Genomic DNA, 18896 nt, shown 5'->3' with positions numbered 1-18896 from the left:
TTGATCTCTCATATTATCTTAACCTGTTGGCTGCATGGAGGATCATATCTGAGAAGCAGCATCACTGACAGGCCTCATGGGATGTTTTTGCCCTCCAACTGCATTGATCATGTTGGTGAGCTTGGTCCAGATTTCATTTCTCCAAAATCTTGAAAAACTAAAAAGTCTCCATCCATGATCTCAGGGAGGATTGAGTATGATGTCATTTTCCTGTGGGGAGAAATTGTCACTCCTAGGATGGTTGGCCATCTGAAAGACAGTGATATGCACATGATCATATTTCTGTGTGAGCCTAGTTATGCAGATGATTCTGTGATCAGAGTATGTCAGCATAAACAGTATGTATTCCTGTGCAAATCAAAAATCTATAAAACACTGTCTGTGAGAAATACTATTGTGACATATAAACAGTAACATTGCCTGCATGCATAACATTTGTAAAATGAACAGAACTTGTAATATCTTTAGAGGCTGTGTGTGGGTTTAGAACCACTCATACTAAAAGTCTGTTGAATGGAGTGCAAAAGACAGTACAATCTTGCCATAGGAGTCTGCATGCACAGTGCATAAAAATAAAAATACTACGCATACTAACAATTGAACAATTTAAAGAAAGCACTGGGAAACCTCAGGATCCTTAGGCAGGCCACTGATAGTAGAGATCCTTTGTATATTGAGTCAGTAGTTTTAAGACTTTTGTTAATAACCATCAATGAAGAACTATCCATAACAGCAAAAGAACATACTATTAAAACTCTGGTTAAGAAACATCAATAAAAAATATCCATAACATCAAAAGAACATAGTACATACAGATAATATCAGAATCCATATGTTTCTATAGTAATACCTCAAAATGTAAGGGATTGCCAGAAAGAAATATGGATGATCCATAAATCTGCTTTATCTACTGTTCATATTTGCAATGTAAATCTGTCTATACAATGGATATGGAAATTAAATCAATTACTGAAAATAGCAACACCTGTATGCATAAAGGTCAGTCAAACATCAGTCCAGTAACATAACAACTTCTGTTAAAGCAGAAATTTTTAATAAAAATAAATTTAAACAGGTACCTTTGAGAATGAATAACTTTAAGAGATGTAATATTCACCAAAACAGAAATGTTACCACTTGCTGATGTATCTCTTACTCCAAATCACTGAAAGTAAGACCATCTAATGTGCACCCATCTTTTAGTAATATTTGCTCCATGCATAATTAATGAGGTTCATTAAAAGTACAGGTTTTGGAATCACATTTGTGCACCTTCACATCATCATCATCTTCTTTCGGCTGTTCCCGTTAGGGGTCGCCACAGCGGATCACCTGTTTCCATTTCTTCCTGTCCTCTGCATCTTGCTCTGTCACACCAACCACCTACATGTCCTCTCTCACCACATCCATAAACCTTATCTTAGGCCTTCCTCTTTTCCTGTTACCTGGTAGCTTCATCCTTAGCATCTTTTTCCCAATATACTCAGCATCCCTCCTCAGCACATGTCCAAACCAACGTAATCTTGCCTCTCTGGCTTTGGATATATGCAGCTTAACAGCCAGGCGTACTGTGTAAATATCCAGTAAGTATCAATAAACAATATCATGTGTGGCATGTGCCAGTTATGTTCCAATGATCTGATTACATGACATCAGCACTACTTTCAAATATTGATTTTGATACATCTCCATATCAGATCATTGCTACCTGTGAACTGAGTGGGACCTCAGTGAGCATTTTTTTAGATTTTGCATTTATCCTACAATTTTAATTGGATGATAAAGATGGCTACTTTGAGGAGGCTGAGACGTACTCATTCACCCAACTGGACTGAGGAGAAGACCCTCCAAATGCTGACCATGTACTCTGGAGTGGAGCATCGGATGAGAGCCAGGCTAAGGAACTTTGCAAAGAGAGACATCTAGAACCAGATTGTGAGGGTGCACAGAAGACATACAGGGATCTACTGCACTGGAATGCAGGATCGCCACCACTATGATGACTGCATCAGAGTGACATGTAGAAGCTTTGGATGGTCACCGAGGTATGGAGATAGACTATGGATCATTATAATAAGTGTGACTATCCTACATATACCTGAGTATTCATATGGAATTTAAAGATATATCGTTGTTCCATTTATATCAGACAGATGTTTTTTATAACCATTAATTATCTGTTGTGACAATTAGCTCATGAGGATAATTAAGTGGCTGTGGTAACTGCTCGCCATATAAGTATGGGTTCAAGTCCCATGCTGTTAATTTATTAAACAATGTTTATGTGTAATTATGAACTTTGGAGATGTACATATGCCTTACAACATATGACATAATTTCACACACCCATTGTCCTCATGCATCAATGAAGTCTAGAACACCACATTTTGTAGTTGTCCATTATAGTACCAAAGTATTACCTACTGCACTAGTATATGTCTGAATAAAAAGTCATACATAATTTCTTTAAATCATTTCTTCTAATAAAGTACACATTCTTAATACAGTCCCATTTATTTAAGACAAAAGGAATGCCTGTCCAACTGTTTACATGTATATGTTTAATGTATTGATAACTGTTATTTCTTTAGAATAAAATGTCCAATAACTCTTAAAAGTTTCTGTATTGTTGGAAGTTTCCATATTCAACTGTTCTGCCAAGAATTTGAATAAATGCCAGCAGTACCTGTTAAGAAGAAACAGATGCTGCTTGTTCTCTCATCCTTTAAGGAAACTGGCCAGCCTGCCTACATTTTGGCATGATGTGGATGTCAATCTGCATGGGGAAACATATCAATAAGTTGTTCTCTTGGTTTACTTCCTCCATAGCAGTTCTTTAGAGAAGCATATTCCCCTTATTGATAGTAATGTTTATTTTGTGCTTGCTTACTAATAACATGGTTATTTATTCAGTGAATTCCTACGAATATGTCCATAATCCATAATGCTCTGTTACTATCAGCTCTTTAACTGCAGGGTTAGCTAAGCACCACCTGTTTGTTAAAAAAAAATGTGCAATGCCTGTTAGCTCAGCCTGTAAGGAAACTGCCAAGCATGCTGTGGGTTCCAATCCACATACGGGAAACATATTGTGAATTGTTATCTTGGTTTACTTCACACATGGCAGTTATGTAGAGAGGAATATTTCACTTTTTGATATTAACATTTATTTTGTGCTTTGTTACAAATAACACAGTTATTCATTAAATTCATATAAATATATTTGCAATCTGTAAAGGTCTGTTAACAGCATCTCTTTAAATGCAGGGTTAGTAAAGCATGCTGCAGACTGTTATATGTCTGACAAATGTTTTTGGCAACATGGTAGTATTTTTAAAAGTGCTATCAAGTTCTGTTTTATCATTAATTATTACATTTCATTCAAGAACCACATCATCCTTATCTTTTGAGGGAGTATGATGGGTAGACTTACAGATGAAATGTAGAACAGGGAAGATGTATGTATTTGCTTAGTGATGTGCACTTTGCCAAGGAATGTCTTAGTCCTCCCAGATACCTTACTGTGTTCCTGATGTACAACAACTTATATGGTTCTGTTAAGAGAAACTCTATGATACATGGCATGGATGTTTTCCATTATTTTTAATGTTTCTGACCACAGTGCTGACAAGAATTAATTTTTGCTGACTCTTTACCTACACGACCAGCACATGTTCATTCTTTGAAATCCTAAGCCAGGATTCATATTAGTAGACCATCCCCCATCTAGGTGATGTTGTAACATCAAGTCTTTTCACAGCATTCACAACACACACTTTCAGTCAAGATAGATTAGCTAGGCAGGTAGTTGTCAAAGTTAGTGGTTGTGTGTGTGTGTGTATATATATATATATATATATATATATATATATATATATATATATATATATATATATATATACATATATATATTGCATAAAGCACTAATGAAGTCATCATGCCCAGCTTAGGAGTTAGGAGTTAAAACTAATTCAATAAAATCTTACAATAAAAACATAATCAGATAAGCACTTTCAAGTTATTGGAACCCTTCATCAGATCTAACATCCAATACAAAGAAACTCAATTTAAATTTCTTTCTATCCAATAAAAATTAGTTATTTCTGGAGTCAAAATGTAATAATTAAATAATCATATTCATCCAAGGGATGGTAACCAATCATCACAGTTGAAAAACTCGAACAGCCAACCAGAATGAATAAGAATACTCAATGTACCAAAAAAATCAATATTTGGCTTTTAGCCTTCCTATTGGTCCAAGAGACTATAGTTGCGAACCAATGTCTCAATTACTTTGAACTTCCAATCTGCTTTGCATAATCCCACATCTTAACCAATTAGATGCCTTGAAGCATTCTGGGCAATGGAGGCCTTTTCTTCACATACATATTCATTTATTACATGTGACTACTATTCATTCTTCATCGGTCAAAGACCCTCTACACAGGAACAATGACATGGCTCCAAGTCCCATCTGATAATACTGCTCCTAGGGCAAGTAATGAACCTTCTCTTATGGACAGATTGTTTGCATATTGAACAGTGTTAAAATACTGAATATACCACTGTTGCAGGATCGCAAAATCCTTCATCTACAAATGTTTATTTATGCTCATCCAATACTATGTATCATTTGATATTGTGCCATTTCAGGCGAATCACCTTTCACATAAATTCATGTCTGATCAGATAAAATCAGAGTCTTGAACAATCAATCGGCATCCTAAATATATCTTACACTGTTGAATTGTCAATTAACACTAAACGTATCCCATTCAAGTTGCGAATCATCTTAGTGTGGCTTCAGACTCCAGTCATCCCGAGGTCTTAATCATCTCAACCAATAACAAGTTTCCTTTCAATAGCATATGTTCCATATTACAGATGCTTCATTTATAGAACATGATTTAATCCATTAAATATTTCAGCCAACAGGCATATATTACCGCACAGTCCAAGGCGATCATTACATATCTTTGTGTCATTACGACTTTTTCCAGCATCTATATATCACATTAAATTCAAATATTCCACATTGACTTATAAAATTCCACACTGACATATAATATTCCAATCTGGAACCAGTGACTTCTTTCATGACTTATGGACAAATTACAACACCAATGAGGTAATAAGCTTAACAGGTGGGGAGTCTGAAAGGAAAATGAACATGCACATGAAGACTCAGGGGACCAGATTGTGAAAGCTCTGGAAAACCCTGTGGAAAGTGTGAAGTAAAACACATGAACCCCATTGAGCAATGCTATATGTAAACAAGCAATGATGTAGAATTAGCATACAGGTGAGCAGTATTTGCCAAGCAGAGATGTAAAATGAAAAAGGGCTGAAAGTTATAGCTATAATTATAAAATGAAAAAGAAGCTGGAAGCTAAAAGCAAAAAGGCATAAATGCACAAATATGTACTAATGCATACTATTGAAATGGTGCAGATTCCACTGGGTAGCTGACAACGTTTACAGGATCAACATTTTTTTTTTGATGTGGTAGCATCTCAGGAATTCTGTGTTTAAAACTTTATGTGGGGTGTGGATGTGTGATGGAGTAAACATAATGCACAAATCCCAAGAAGTGGGAAAGATAGGGTAGTAGAAGTTGGGACAAGGTAAAGAGGGGGGACACACATGATGGAAAAAGGGTAAGGAAAGTTAGAGGGAGGGGCTGAGGGACATGAGTATGCTTGTTTGTTTATTTGAGTTTTTTGACAGGATAAGCCAGTTATTTATTTAGTTATTTTATTTTATTTTATTTTATTTTTTGTAAGGAAGTATGGATTGGTGACTTACTGGAAAATAGCAGGGGATAAATGAGCTGGGAAGAAATACGTAACATAAAGGACATCAAATAACAGAAGCACAAGGTGGTAAAAGGCAAAAGGAAAAGACTGTAGCAAACAGGTGATAGACATACAGACAGCACAGGAGGGGCTTTGGGAAGCTAACAAAACATGAGGGAGGTGCAGCTCACACAAGGCTCACTCTGGAAAGAAAGGTAAGCTAATTGTCAATGCACCCAATAGTGTTGCTATGGCATTGTCCACTGTATTACCACCCTACAAGGGGATCAGGAATAACTGAGACCATGGTATATTGAGCAGCATATGTCTAAAACTGACAACACTACATATACACAGATGTGTAAACATGCCCTAAGTCAGTAACTCTTGCTATTTAGATAATGGCATAGACTGCATGTAAGAGGAGACACACACACACACACACACACACACACACACACACACACACACACACACACACACACACACACACACGCGCGATTACAGCAAAAGAAGTCAGGACAGAACCACCAACCAGAGAAGTTGGAGGCAAACATCTACCCATTAAGGTTGGTGGTCTGTTTCGATCTGGATAGGTCTACCATAAACATAATCATGGAACTTTGAATATGCAAACACAATTGCCAAAAGCTCTTTCTTGATCTGGGCATACTGCATTTCAGTTTGTGTAAGAGTTCTCAATGCATAAGCAACAGGTTGATCATCTTGTGGAATGACTGCACCAAGTCCAAATTTTGAAGCATCACAGGAAAGTGTAATTGGTTTGTGAACATCATAGTATCTGAGAGTTGGTGGACTAGCAATTCTCTGTTTCAGGACATCAAATGCTCCTTGGTGTTGCTCTAACTAAAACCATAGGTACATAATAGCACAAGGATACCCAGAAAAAAAATTGCTACATTGTACTTTGAAAGACATCCCTTGCAGAATTAATCACAGATGGCATTCTCAAAGATGTGTACCTGCCAAACAGAGTACTGAAAGTAGTGCACAATGAGGATTTCTTGTCAAGCTGAATTTGACAAAATGAACTATATGCATCTAAGACAGAAAAAAAACAGTGGCATTTAGCATCCAGACTGCGACTTCTTTGACTGTGCACATTGGATAATGAGGTCTTTTTAGTGCTTTGTTCAAACCTCATGGGTCAATACACCCTTGAAATTGTTCCCAATACCAAGCTTCTCGGCATCATCATTGATGAAGAACTAAAGTTTGATACCCATATCCTTACCGCAATAAAGAAAACTCACCAGAAGTTAGGTCTCCTCTACAGACACCACCCCTTCCTCACCCCCTCTTCTCATCGAGCCCTTGCATCCTCCTTCCTGCTCCCCTCCCTCATGTATGGTGCCCCTCTGTTCTCTAATCTCCAACTTGGCCTAAGATCCAAACTTGAAAAATGCTACCACAAAGTCTGCAAATTTGCAACCAGTTCAAAGAGCTCATCCCACCACTGCCAGTCCCTCCACTCCCTAAACTGCCTAGAACTGCCTTCAACTCATCATTGGCCACAAGTTCATCTTTAAACCTACAGACTGCCCATCCCTCGCCACTACCTTAAAAACCTACATACCCAACTGCTCACTCAGATCCTTACAGCAAAATCTCCTCCAAGTCCACAAACCTTTGCGACCACCAGGCCAACTATTAATGTCCTTCTGCTTGGCTAAACTGTGGAACTCTCCCCCCCCCCCTCACCTACACAACCTACCTAACCCTACAACTTTCAAATGTCAGCTTTGCTCTCACCTGTCATCGAAATGGGTATGCCCATGTCACACTCCAACATAACCCTTAAATCCAAACCTCTCTCATAGAAAAACACTCACTCTCCCCTCAAGAATGTTTTTACACATAATCCTGATAGGACCTTGCAGCTGTTCTGTTTTACATTCCTCCTTGCTAAATTCTCCAGGAAAATGTTTATGTATTCTGTAAATGTTCAATCCTCCTAGCTGTCACAGGCTAGCAGCAAGTAACCATTGCCATCATGTACTCTATTTATGACAAATTGCTTATTTTTGTAAATATGTCCTGCTTTTACATTTTTGTACATAATTATGCGTGTCTTGATTCTTCAATATTTTAATCAGTGTAAGTGTAACTTCATTGTAAATGGAATTCTTGGAGCTTTTCTCCCCAGGCCTCCACTGAAAATGGGCTCTCCATTGACCCAGTGGACTACCTTGGTCATCAAACTTAAATAAATAAAAATAAATAAAATATACTGATGTCATCTGAGCTTTTCTTATGAGTTACCACCATGGAAGATACCCATTCAGTTGGAGTTGCAACTAGACAAATCACACCTTGTCGCACCATTTTATCTAGCTCGACTTTGACACTGTCCTGCATGGTTATTGGAAATTTTCATGCTTGCCTGATAACTGAACTAACCTCTGGATCTAATTTAACTTGACACAGAACTCAAAACCGACTATTCCACAGTAAATAAAATATGAGTCCACCATGAAAATCACTATGAAGATAGGTGAAACAGCTACTCGTACAAAAAACTGATACTTTATTAAAATGACAATAGGTTAAGCGCTTTCATCTAAAAATACCTTAGACTTCATCAGAACCCCGTCTGTTAGCCAAACCTTGTTTAAATAGATTAACCCACCAATCACCACACATGTCATCAGTAATAATTAAAAATTCATGAGACTTCAAAATTTCAAAATACAAGTACTTCCAAACATTCATCCTACCAAAATGCTAATATATACAAATTGTACTACAAGTATATTCCTAAAATCAATTACTATGACCCTACAAACTGTTCATTACATAAAATATAAGATATACTCAATACACACCTATACTTATTTAAAAACTGCAAATACATGTCGAAGGATTATACTTTCCTATACTACTAGTACATCATGTCCTAGCTTGCAACACTGGTTTTATTGAAATATATTCATTAACACCAGGAGGTGTAGTGGCATTCAACAAAATCTGCCACCTAACCTCCTTTTCACCCAGAACTGCTTTGATGTTACCACCTCTACTTGATATATTAACTACTTCTAATAAAGCAAATGTAAATGTAGTGCAGCTTTTATTGTCCCTAATATGCCTATATAAGGCATTGTTTCCATCCTTTCTCCTAATAGCATACAAATTGTCATAAATTCTATCTTTTAAATGTCTCCCATTCTGTCCAACATAAAAACTGGGATATGAAGTACACAACACAAAATAAATAACATTTTTCATTTGACAGTTCCCATAGCTGAACTGTATAACAGTTTTACTAAAATTACCTACCTCAGCTGTCATGTCCTCAAATATTGCTCCACACTGATTACAGTGTCCACCTTTTCTTGTACCATTCTTACGTCCCTTTATACAAGAACCATTCTTTTCAAACCTCTTTTTTAAGTTATTACCCACACTATGTACAAATCTAGGCTCATTTCCAATTAAATAAAACAACCTATCGTCACACTTTAAAATATTCCAGTTGTTTCTAATGATCTTTTTAACCTGTTCAGTGTGACTATTATAAGGTAATATACAAGCCCTGTTATAATCTAGACCATCTTTATTAGTTGTGGGAAAATCATCGTTCCTATTATAGGCACCTAATAATGGTTTATACTTAATACCCCACTGACTACTAACATAACCAATAGCATCATCAACCACATATGCTGGATATCCTCTTTTCCTGAACATAGATCCAATAAAATTCAGCTCTTGCAGCATCTCCCGATGGTCCGATGTCATACGTGCCATACGTATACATTGTCCTTTGACTATGTTATTTTTTAACTTGAGGGGATGACAACTATTGTATTCCAAATAGGAATTACTAAAAGTACTCTTCCTATATATCTTAGATTTGAACTCACTAGTATTTGACCAGTGGCAAGGTATATTTGATAAGCAATTTAAGGTAGCAGATAATAACTCTCAAAAAATTTTTAAAAGGAAATGTGAGAAATTAAGAAGAGACTTGCAACAGTATAAGGAAAGAAACTGAAGGTAAAACTGTTATACAGTTCAGCTATGGCAACTGTCAAATGAAAAATGTTATTTATTTTGTGTTCTGTACTTCATATCCCAGTTTTTATGTTGGACAGACTGGGAGACATTTAAAAGATAGAATTTATGACAATTTGTATGCTATTAGGAGAAAGGATGGAAACAATGCCTTATATAGGCATATTAGGGACAATAAAAGCTGCACTACATTTAAATTTGCTTTATTAGAAGTAGTTAATATATCAAGTAGAGGTGGTAACATCAAGGCAATTCTGGGTGAAAAGGAGGTTAGGTGGCAGATTTTGTTGAATACCACTACACCTCCTGGTGTTAATGAATATATTTCAATAAAACCAGTGTTGCAAGCTAGGACATGATGTTCTAGTAATATAGGAAAGTATAATCCTTCGACATGTATTTGCAGTTTTTAAATAAGTATAGGTGTGTATTGAGTATATCTTATATTTTATGCAATAAACAGTTAGTAGGGTCATAGTAATTAATTTTATGAATATACTTGTAGTACAGTGTTTATATATTAGCATTTTGGTAGGATGAATGTTTGGAAGTACTTGTATTTTGAAATTTTGAAGTCTCATGAATTTTTAATTATTACTGATAACGTGTGGTGATTGGTGGGTTAATCTATTTAAACAAGGTTTGGCAAACAGACGGGGTTCTAATGAAGTCTAAGGTATTTTTAGATGAAAGCGCTTAACCTATTGTCATTTTAATAAAGTATCAGTTTTTTGTACGAGTAGCTGTTTCACTTATCTTCATAGTGATTTTTATGGTGGACTCGTATTTTATTTACTCTGGATTTAATTTCATGAAGTAGACAACTGGAAGTTTGCCTAGTTTGCCTTTGAAAAGATCAGCATAGAAAATGTACTGGGTGAAATTAGATTAGTGGCTCTTCAATCTGACTTTGTGGACTTCCTTATTAAATGAAAGCAGTCCCATTTTCAAACTGTCTCTAAGCCCTAATAATGACTGGATGTGCCTTTTGACCACATAAAATATCAAGTTGTAACATCTTCCAGCAGAGTAACATGAAAGCACTACTGAGCCTTCAGTCTGAATTTCTTCACCTCCAGAAGCAATAAGCTTTGCACACCTTGCCAAATCAAGCCTTTCACCATGACACACTAGCAAATGTTTCTTCTGACATAACATTGCACTTGGAACCTGTATCAACTTTGAGCTGTATGGGTTTGCCATTTATCCAAACAGTGCAAAATACATAATTCTTTGCTCTTAAATCTACTGTATTAACTGTTTCATGAAGCACTGACAACCCATCAACATAAAGTATAGGGTTGCAGCTCACTAACTGATAAACTCATTTCTTAAAATGTTCCCTTTTAATAAAAGAATGTGGGCCTTTTGATTTAAAAAACATTTTGAAATGATTTCACTTATTGGATTTGTGGCATTGTTAACCAAAAGCTAAACATTTTTCCCTTTTAAATTCATGGCTTCCACCACAGTTACAACAATTGGCAATGAAACTAGGTTGGAGCCCAAGCTTTGAGTTTACTGACTCACTCTTATGTATCACTGAGACTGTGTGAACTCTGAAATTTGCTAGAAAGTTCTGGGGTTTACCAGTGAGTGCTGCAGTGACTACAGCTGCTGCCATGTGCTTGGGCCTCTTTCTTTTAACCACATGCTGCATACTATCAACATGAACTTTGTCACTGTGCCTTCTAGAACCATTCCCATTTGTAAACATATTTGTGTGCTTTTCTTTGAGCTCATATATCTAACAAATCTTAGTAGCCTTATTCAAAGTTAAATCACTGTCATGAAGCAACATCTTTCTCACTGCATTACCTTTTATACCACACACAAGTATGTCTTTTATTAACTCATCCCTTAAATCACCAAATCTGCATGTTTTAGCTTTGTTTCTCAGGTCAGTTATATATGCTGCAAAAGTTTCACCAGGCTTTTGATCCCTTGTATAAAATAAGTGCTTTTCCACTGTAAATTTGTCTGGGGGTTACACATTTCTCTAAATTTACTTTTTAAGCACTCATGGTCCTCCCTTAACACAGTCAGTACAACAAAATGATGGTTTCCCCCTCTCCTGTATAGATAGCAGGTGCATACACAAATGAATGTTCCTTTTCAATGGCTTCTCACCCAGCTAAATTAAACAGAATAAATGCCTTTGTATGGTCATCTTTATTAGAAAATGCAGCCTGTATGAAAATGTCATACTCTTGCTCAAACACTCTCCAGTTTTCAGCGATATTACTGCCAAACACAAGTGCACTGGGTTTTCAAAATCCATCTGACATGCCCACAAAGTATGTACAAACACACTGAAAATATGGCCCTTGTAATTAAGTATGAACAAACTGTTCTGTGATCCTGTAATAACATTGAAATGCACAGTACACTTATGAAATACTGTACTTCATGAAATATGCTCTGTAATGGCTATATTCTGTGAAATAATTTTAATACTACACATACATGCAAACACTTTATATACTTCTGATAACTCTAATATCTTTGACTAATATGAAAAATACGAATTCACTAAGCATGTATTGAAAAATGCAGTAATTTCCTCTTATGTTATTCATTTTATGCAATTTGGACTTTATTTCAAACATTTTCCATTGTAATTCAAATAGTTCTATCAATATCTTACATATTGGTTTATGTGAATATCATTTAGAGTATTCTGTATGCCTCGTTTCATATTTTGCAAATAAGAAATAGTGCTGAGCAAGTTTTAACATCTGAAATTAATTTCTGACCTGTTTTGTGAAGTATACATGCTGTAGGGATGAGTCACTACTATATATTCCTCCAGTTCCAACCAGGTGCCTCTCAAATTCAAACTGAAGAATTTGGATTCTATCCTTGCTTCAATTCGTTTTAGCCATGACACTTCTACCACCATGTCATTTAGACATGCCACTTCTGACACCATGTCGCTTATCCTCCTCTAACATAGATGACAAGCAGGTGGGGAATTGTGTTTAGATGCTTTAATACATAGAAACACATCAGGATGGATAGCAGCATCATAAAATACAAACAAACTGGCTAACAGACAGACCTTCCATACATACATGCTTACATCTCAGCAGCTTAGTACAAAATGGCAGTCAGGCTCACAGATGCTCAGTGTTTATACACTTGTGCAAGCCCTTGGATAGCTTCTTAAACATTGATCTACGCAGTCTAAAAAATCAACAGTTTAAATAAAAAAAAATCCATTCAGCAATAGACTCAAATGGGTGATCATGAAATACCTGCTCAAGAAACTCAGAGCACTTAAATTATCTGCTCAGGAAGATCAGAGCACTTAACTCCAAAAGTAGGACTGCAGGAATGCTGTGAGAAGAGCTACTGACAGCCTGAAAAACTGCAAAATCTGCAGAATCCATTTTAAAGTAAAATCAGTCTAAAAGTCCAATATTCTCTTGTTAAACATCTAAAAAGTAGTAAACAAATATAACACTGCAGTAACTTTGCAGACTAGAATAAAATGCATTTAGACTTGGCTCAACAGCTAACTGCTGCCTTCTTGTCATAACAATAGTTTCCTAAGAAAAGCCAGACAATTGCAACCTCATTTTAATATCTTATCTAAAGTAGAGCACCTCAGGAAGGCAGCAGCCCTTCCAGTCCTTCTCTCTTTTTTAATTTCTCCAAGTCTTTTGAGTTTCTAATATCATGATGGGAATGGACCCCATTCCTAAGTCAAAGTATGATTAAAGTTCATGAAATTAGTATTGTTTCACTCTTTGACATTAGCCAAAAGTGCTCTTCGGAGCACCCGCAATGTGCCCAGTAATTACTCCTTCTGCAATTCGTGCGGTGTTACATGAATCAGTAACATATCTAAGTACGATTGTAAATTCTTTTTTCTAAGACCAGTTGCTCCTACTACTACTGGAACTGTCTGGGTATCTTTCTTCCACATGGCTCTCATTTCTGCTTGCAGATCCAGGTATTTTATGACTTTGTGTTTCTCTGTACGCAAGACACTGTAGTCACTGGGTGTGGCAATTTCAATGATCAATGCTACTTTTGTCTTCTTTTCTTGAACCACTATATCCGTTTTTCTAGCATCTATCTTTTGAACTGTTGGTATTGGGTGATCCCATGTGATATAAACTTCATCATTTTCTATGATTCCTTGTGGCTCATGTTTCCAGTGTTTTTCAGCCACTTCTATACCATAATATTTGCACAATCTCCAGTGTAACAGTCTTGCCACATTATTATGCCTTTCAGTATACAGTCCCTCTGCCATTAGTGCGTCGCAACCAGCAACAAGGCGAGTGACTGTTTCCAATTCAGTTTTACAAAACCTACATATGTCTGTTTCTCCCACATGTTCAATGGACTTTGTAAACCAGCGTGTACATAGTCCACTGTCTTGGGCTGCCAATATTAACCTTTCATTTCTTGATGTGAATTCACCTCTCCTTAACAATTCCTGTGTTCATTCTTATCAACATGAGGCTCTTCCAGAGGTTTTCTATACTTGCAACTATATTTATGTTTTTTCCATATTTCTTGTCTTCTCATCTGGTCCCTCACCTTATATTCTTTCTTTTGTTTTTAAGCACATTCAGTTGCTGCCTGGTTTTTATCTACTTCTGGTATCATTTCCATTCCTGCTTGATGTCGATATGCTTCTGCTAAATTAAGCAGAGATGTCATCTTAAATTTATTCTCCTCATGTTTCAAAACTTTCACTACATTTGGATCCTGTGAGGTCAGCAGATATGTGTGGAGTTCTATTATTGTAGATCTATACATGTAATCAATTTCAAGGAGGCCCATCCATCCTTCAGAGAGGGGAATATATAATCTTGGTATACACTGATTTTTATAAATCATTTGGTAAGCATGAAGCATTCTTCTTATTTTAATATCCAATCTATCCAACACTTTTTGGGGCCAGTCAATCACTCTAAAACTATAAGTTAGGACAAGAAGAGCAAACTGATTTATGGCTTGGATCTTGTTCCTAGATGTCAATGCTGTTTTCAGGATTAATTTAAGTCTTCTAAAGTACTCCTTACTGAGCTTTATTCACATTTGTTCATGTTTTATTGCCGATCTTTCATCAGTTCCCAAGTATTTATACACTCCCTCTTGCTCAAGTTCTTTTATATCACATTCTTGTCCCAAACTTATGTTTTCCTGGTGCTGCAGTTTTCCTTTTTTAAAGATTGCTCTTGCACATTTATCAAGACCAAATGGCATTCCAATATCATCTGAAAAAGTTTTGACAACCTGCAGCTGTGCTTACAGTTTTAAATCATCGACAAAGAGAAGATGAGAAGTCATTTGACTTTGCTGTTTTCTAGAAGCCAAATTGTAGCCATGGCCTAAACTGTTAAGTAAACAGCTTAATGGATTAATGGCAAGGCAGAATAGCAACAATGACAGAGAGTCACCCTGGAATATTCCCCTTTGAATTTTTATCCCTGGAATAATAATCTGTCCTTTATCATGGCTTAATTGCAAAGTGGTCTGCCACTGTTTCATGGTTATTGTAATGTAGTCAATCAGTGTAGGGTGTATCTTATACATTTTAAGCACTCTTTTATCCATGAATGTGGAATACTATCAAATGCTTTTTTGTAGTCAATCCATGCCATACTTAGATTCTTCCCCTTCTTATAGTTCTCCACTATAACTTTAACAACAAATGATCCTTTGTTCCATATGACTTTCTTTTATTGCCCTTTCGTTCTACTACCATAATTGAGTTTTCTTCTAAATGACTATAAACTCTGTCAGTGTCAATTTCCATGTATAGTTTGTACATTGTTAGAAGACAAGTTATTGGTCTATAATTTTTAGGGTAGCTTGCAGGTTCACTCTTAAGTAAGAGCATTGTTTTTCCTGTTGTTAACCAGTGTGGTATGTGTTCAGGGTGCCCATATAAATTGTTCTTACTCATGGCTAAGTCCTTGTACAAAGAAGTGAATACTTTAAGCCAAAAGTTAGGTACTGCATCTGGGCCTGGGGTTTTCCAGTTAGAGGCGTTTCTCAACTTTGTTATAATCTCTCTGGCTATTTTATTGCATTTCATATCCTGTACCTTTAAACTTCTTATTCTTTCTTTTACTTCTTCTATCTATTTAGCATCTTTGTTATGTTCCACAGGATCTTCATAGATACTTCTCTAAAATTGTATCTACTTCCTCTTTTTCTGGCAGTCTTTCAATTCCTTTTACCTTATTTCCCAGTTCTCTATAAAACTTTTTTGGGTCATCAATAAATTGCTTATTTTGTGCTTTTTCCTTATATTTATCTTCGTATCTTCTAAGTCTTTCCACATGTTTTGAAATTTTTAGTTTGTTATCTCCAATAGTACATAATAGATCCTGGTCTGTTCTAATACTGTGTATTGCTTTTATCACATCTATCTTTCTTAGTATTTTTGTTGGTCTATTCCCTCTTCTGTAATCTTCTAACAGTGACACTTCTTGTCTTAGCTGCCTTATAGTTTTCTCTATTCGATATTTACATGATGGTATTTGCTTTCGCCCCCTCTTTTCCCTTGCTACCCTGTGTTCCTGTGATATAACTTTATCAGTTATTAATTTAGCAGCACAGTAATCTGTTCTGTTTATTTCTGTTATATTGCATGGATCTCTGGGGACATTCCTAATTACTGTGTTCATTTGTTTTATCAAGCTTCTAACTTTTGGGGTTTTATTAACCTTTTGCAGTCTGCTTCTCTCATTGATCTTGATATATCTGTCTTTGTCTATTAAATCAAGCAGCTCTTCTTTTAACTCATTTTCTTCCATACTGAGGGCACATCCCTTGTTTTCTGTTTCCTGTGGACATTCTATAGAAAATTCTATAACATCTTCCTGTGACACATTCTCTTGAATTTCATCCTGTGTCATCTGTTGTTCTGTCATATGGGAACTCACTGGCCTATCACTCCTCAACACTGACTACATCAGAGTTTCCACAGTTTCCTGTTCCTTTCCTTGCTGTCTAACTTCAAATGAACGTTTATACTGGTTTCCTGTTTCTTGATAAGGCACCTGACCAATTGCTTCCTGTTCCATTGGTTTTCCCTTAATTTGGATATCCATTGCTCTATCCTGTTGTGGTGCTTTCTGTACTCGATTTACTACACTGAATCCTTCTCTTTGCAGCTTTTCCATAACCTCAGTTTCTATTTCTTTGACTTCTCCATTACTAATTTCTTCTTCTACTTTTCCTCTTAGTCTTCTTATTTTTTATATTGTAAAGTTTTCCATATCTGGATTCCTTTCCCTATATTTTTCTTCAAAAATCTTTGGTGCTGCTTTTTTGTATTGGTTAGTTTTGCTTTCTCCTTTGCATAAATATGACACCATATTAAATCTCTTTTCCTTTCCCATGTTCATATTTCTTCACATGTCTCCTGATCTTCTTGCTTTTCCTTATTCTGAGGACTCACTCCATCATGCTGTGATGTATCTGTTTTAGACCTTCTACATTAAATCCTTCACTTCGCGGGCACTCCATAACTTCAACTTCTATTTCTTTAACTTCTACTTTACTAATCGTCTTTTTCTACATTATATCTTTGTGCTCTTAATCTTTTTATTGTGAAATTTTCCATATCAGGATGCCTTTGCCTGTGTTTCTCTTCGAATATCTTTGAGACTGCCTTCTTTATATTAGTTAACTTGACTTTCTCCTTTGCATAAATATTGCACCATATCAAATCTCTCTTTCTTTCTCATGTCCGTATTTCTTTTTTATGTTTTTCAAATATCTCTAGGTTTTGTTGTTTATATTTTCTCACTTCCTCAGATGCTTCTTTTTCCAAACAGATCAAAATTTCTTGCTCTATATACTGTTTTTCAAAAATCTTTTGTATTAATGTAGCACTACTGGAATATGAATCCAGGCCCATAGCCTTCAGATCTCCCTGCTTTCTATGGCAAGTGTAATAGATGTAAGTGCATTGACAGTGACTGTTACCACTTTGTCACATCACCACAGACACTGCTTCAGGAGGTGCTAGAATATAGTTACAATTTGGTTTAATTATTGATCTCAAAACCTAGGCTTGTAACCAGTAAAATATTAACAAATGTAACAGTAAAACAAATATATATTTATACAGCAGTTTGATAGGGTGCCAGAACATGTAAAGGGTTAGAGAACTAGCAACTGCAGGCCATATGCAAAACCAGAATACATTTTAAGGGAAACATGGAAATGTTCTATGTAATACAATATCTTTATGGACCACATGAAGAAAGTTCAAAGGAGAACATCAAACCTGGTAAGATAGTAAATTGTACAGGTAAAGTGCATGAGAAGAAAATGAATTAAGCCCTGTGGCCTAATGGATAATGTGACTGACTTCAAATCAGAAGATTGTAGGTCTGAGTCATACCATGGTTGGGCAAAAGTAATGTAGCAATCCTCCCCAACCCCAGCAGAAGTATATACATATATATATATATATATATATATATATATATATATATATATAGATATATAGATATATATATATATAAATGCTCTGTACAACAACTTAAACAACTACATAGAAATGGCAGTACCTGACCAAACTTAACCCATTTCTACCTGCAAAAACAAGTCACCCTGATGGACCCCAGGCATAAATAAACTATACGACAGAAGAAAGAAATTTATGTCTAGAAGTAAGTGGGGGGAGACTGCACAACAGAGAAAAACTCCCTCATTAGTCTCAATAGGCAAATCAGGGAACCAGTCAAGTCTTTAAAGGCTAAACATGAGACTAAAATAGTCTCCCAAGCAAAGGATAACCACAAAGCATTTTTAGCTATGTCTGAAATACTAAGGGAAATACTCAATAGTGTGCTGATTTGGCTGTAGATGGCACTACCTATACTCATCCAGAAGAAATAGCAAACCTGCTGGCTGATAAATTCAGCTTAAATTTCATCCCCTTATCACCTCTAGTTACTGTCCATGAAATACCCTCTAACATTCCTTTGCCTGTTATCACAAAAGAACAGGTCATTACTGTGCTCTCCAAGACAGAAACATGGCATCAAAGGACCCTGACAGAATCCTAGAGTATGTATT

Source organism: Protopterus annectens, chromosome 4.part0, assembly GCF_019279795.1.
Source record: "Protopterus annectens isolate FY-2018-M chromosome 4.part0, PAN1.0, whole genome shotgun sequence".
In the NCBI taxonomy this organism is placed as follows: Eukaryota; Metazoa; Chordata; order Ceratodontiformes; family Protopteridae; genus Protopterus; species Protopterus annectens.
The sequence above is the reverse complement of the archived record's forward strand: the minus strand, read 5'-3'. Positions refer to the sequence as shown.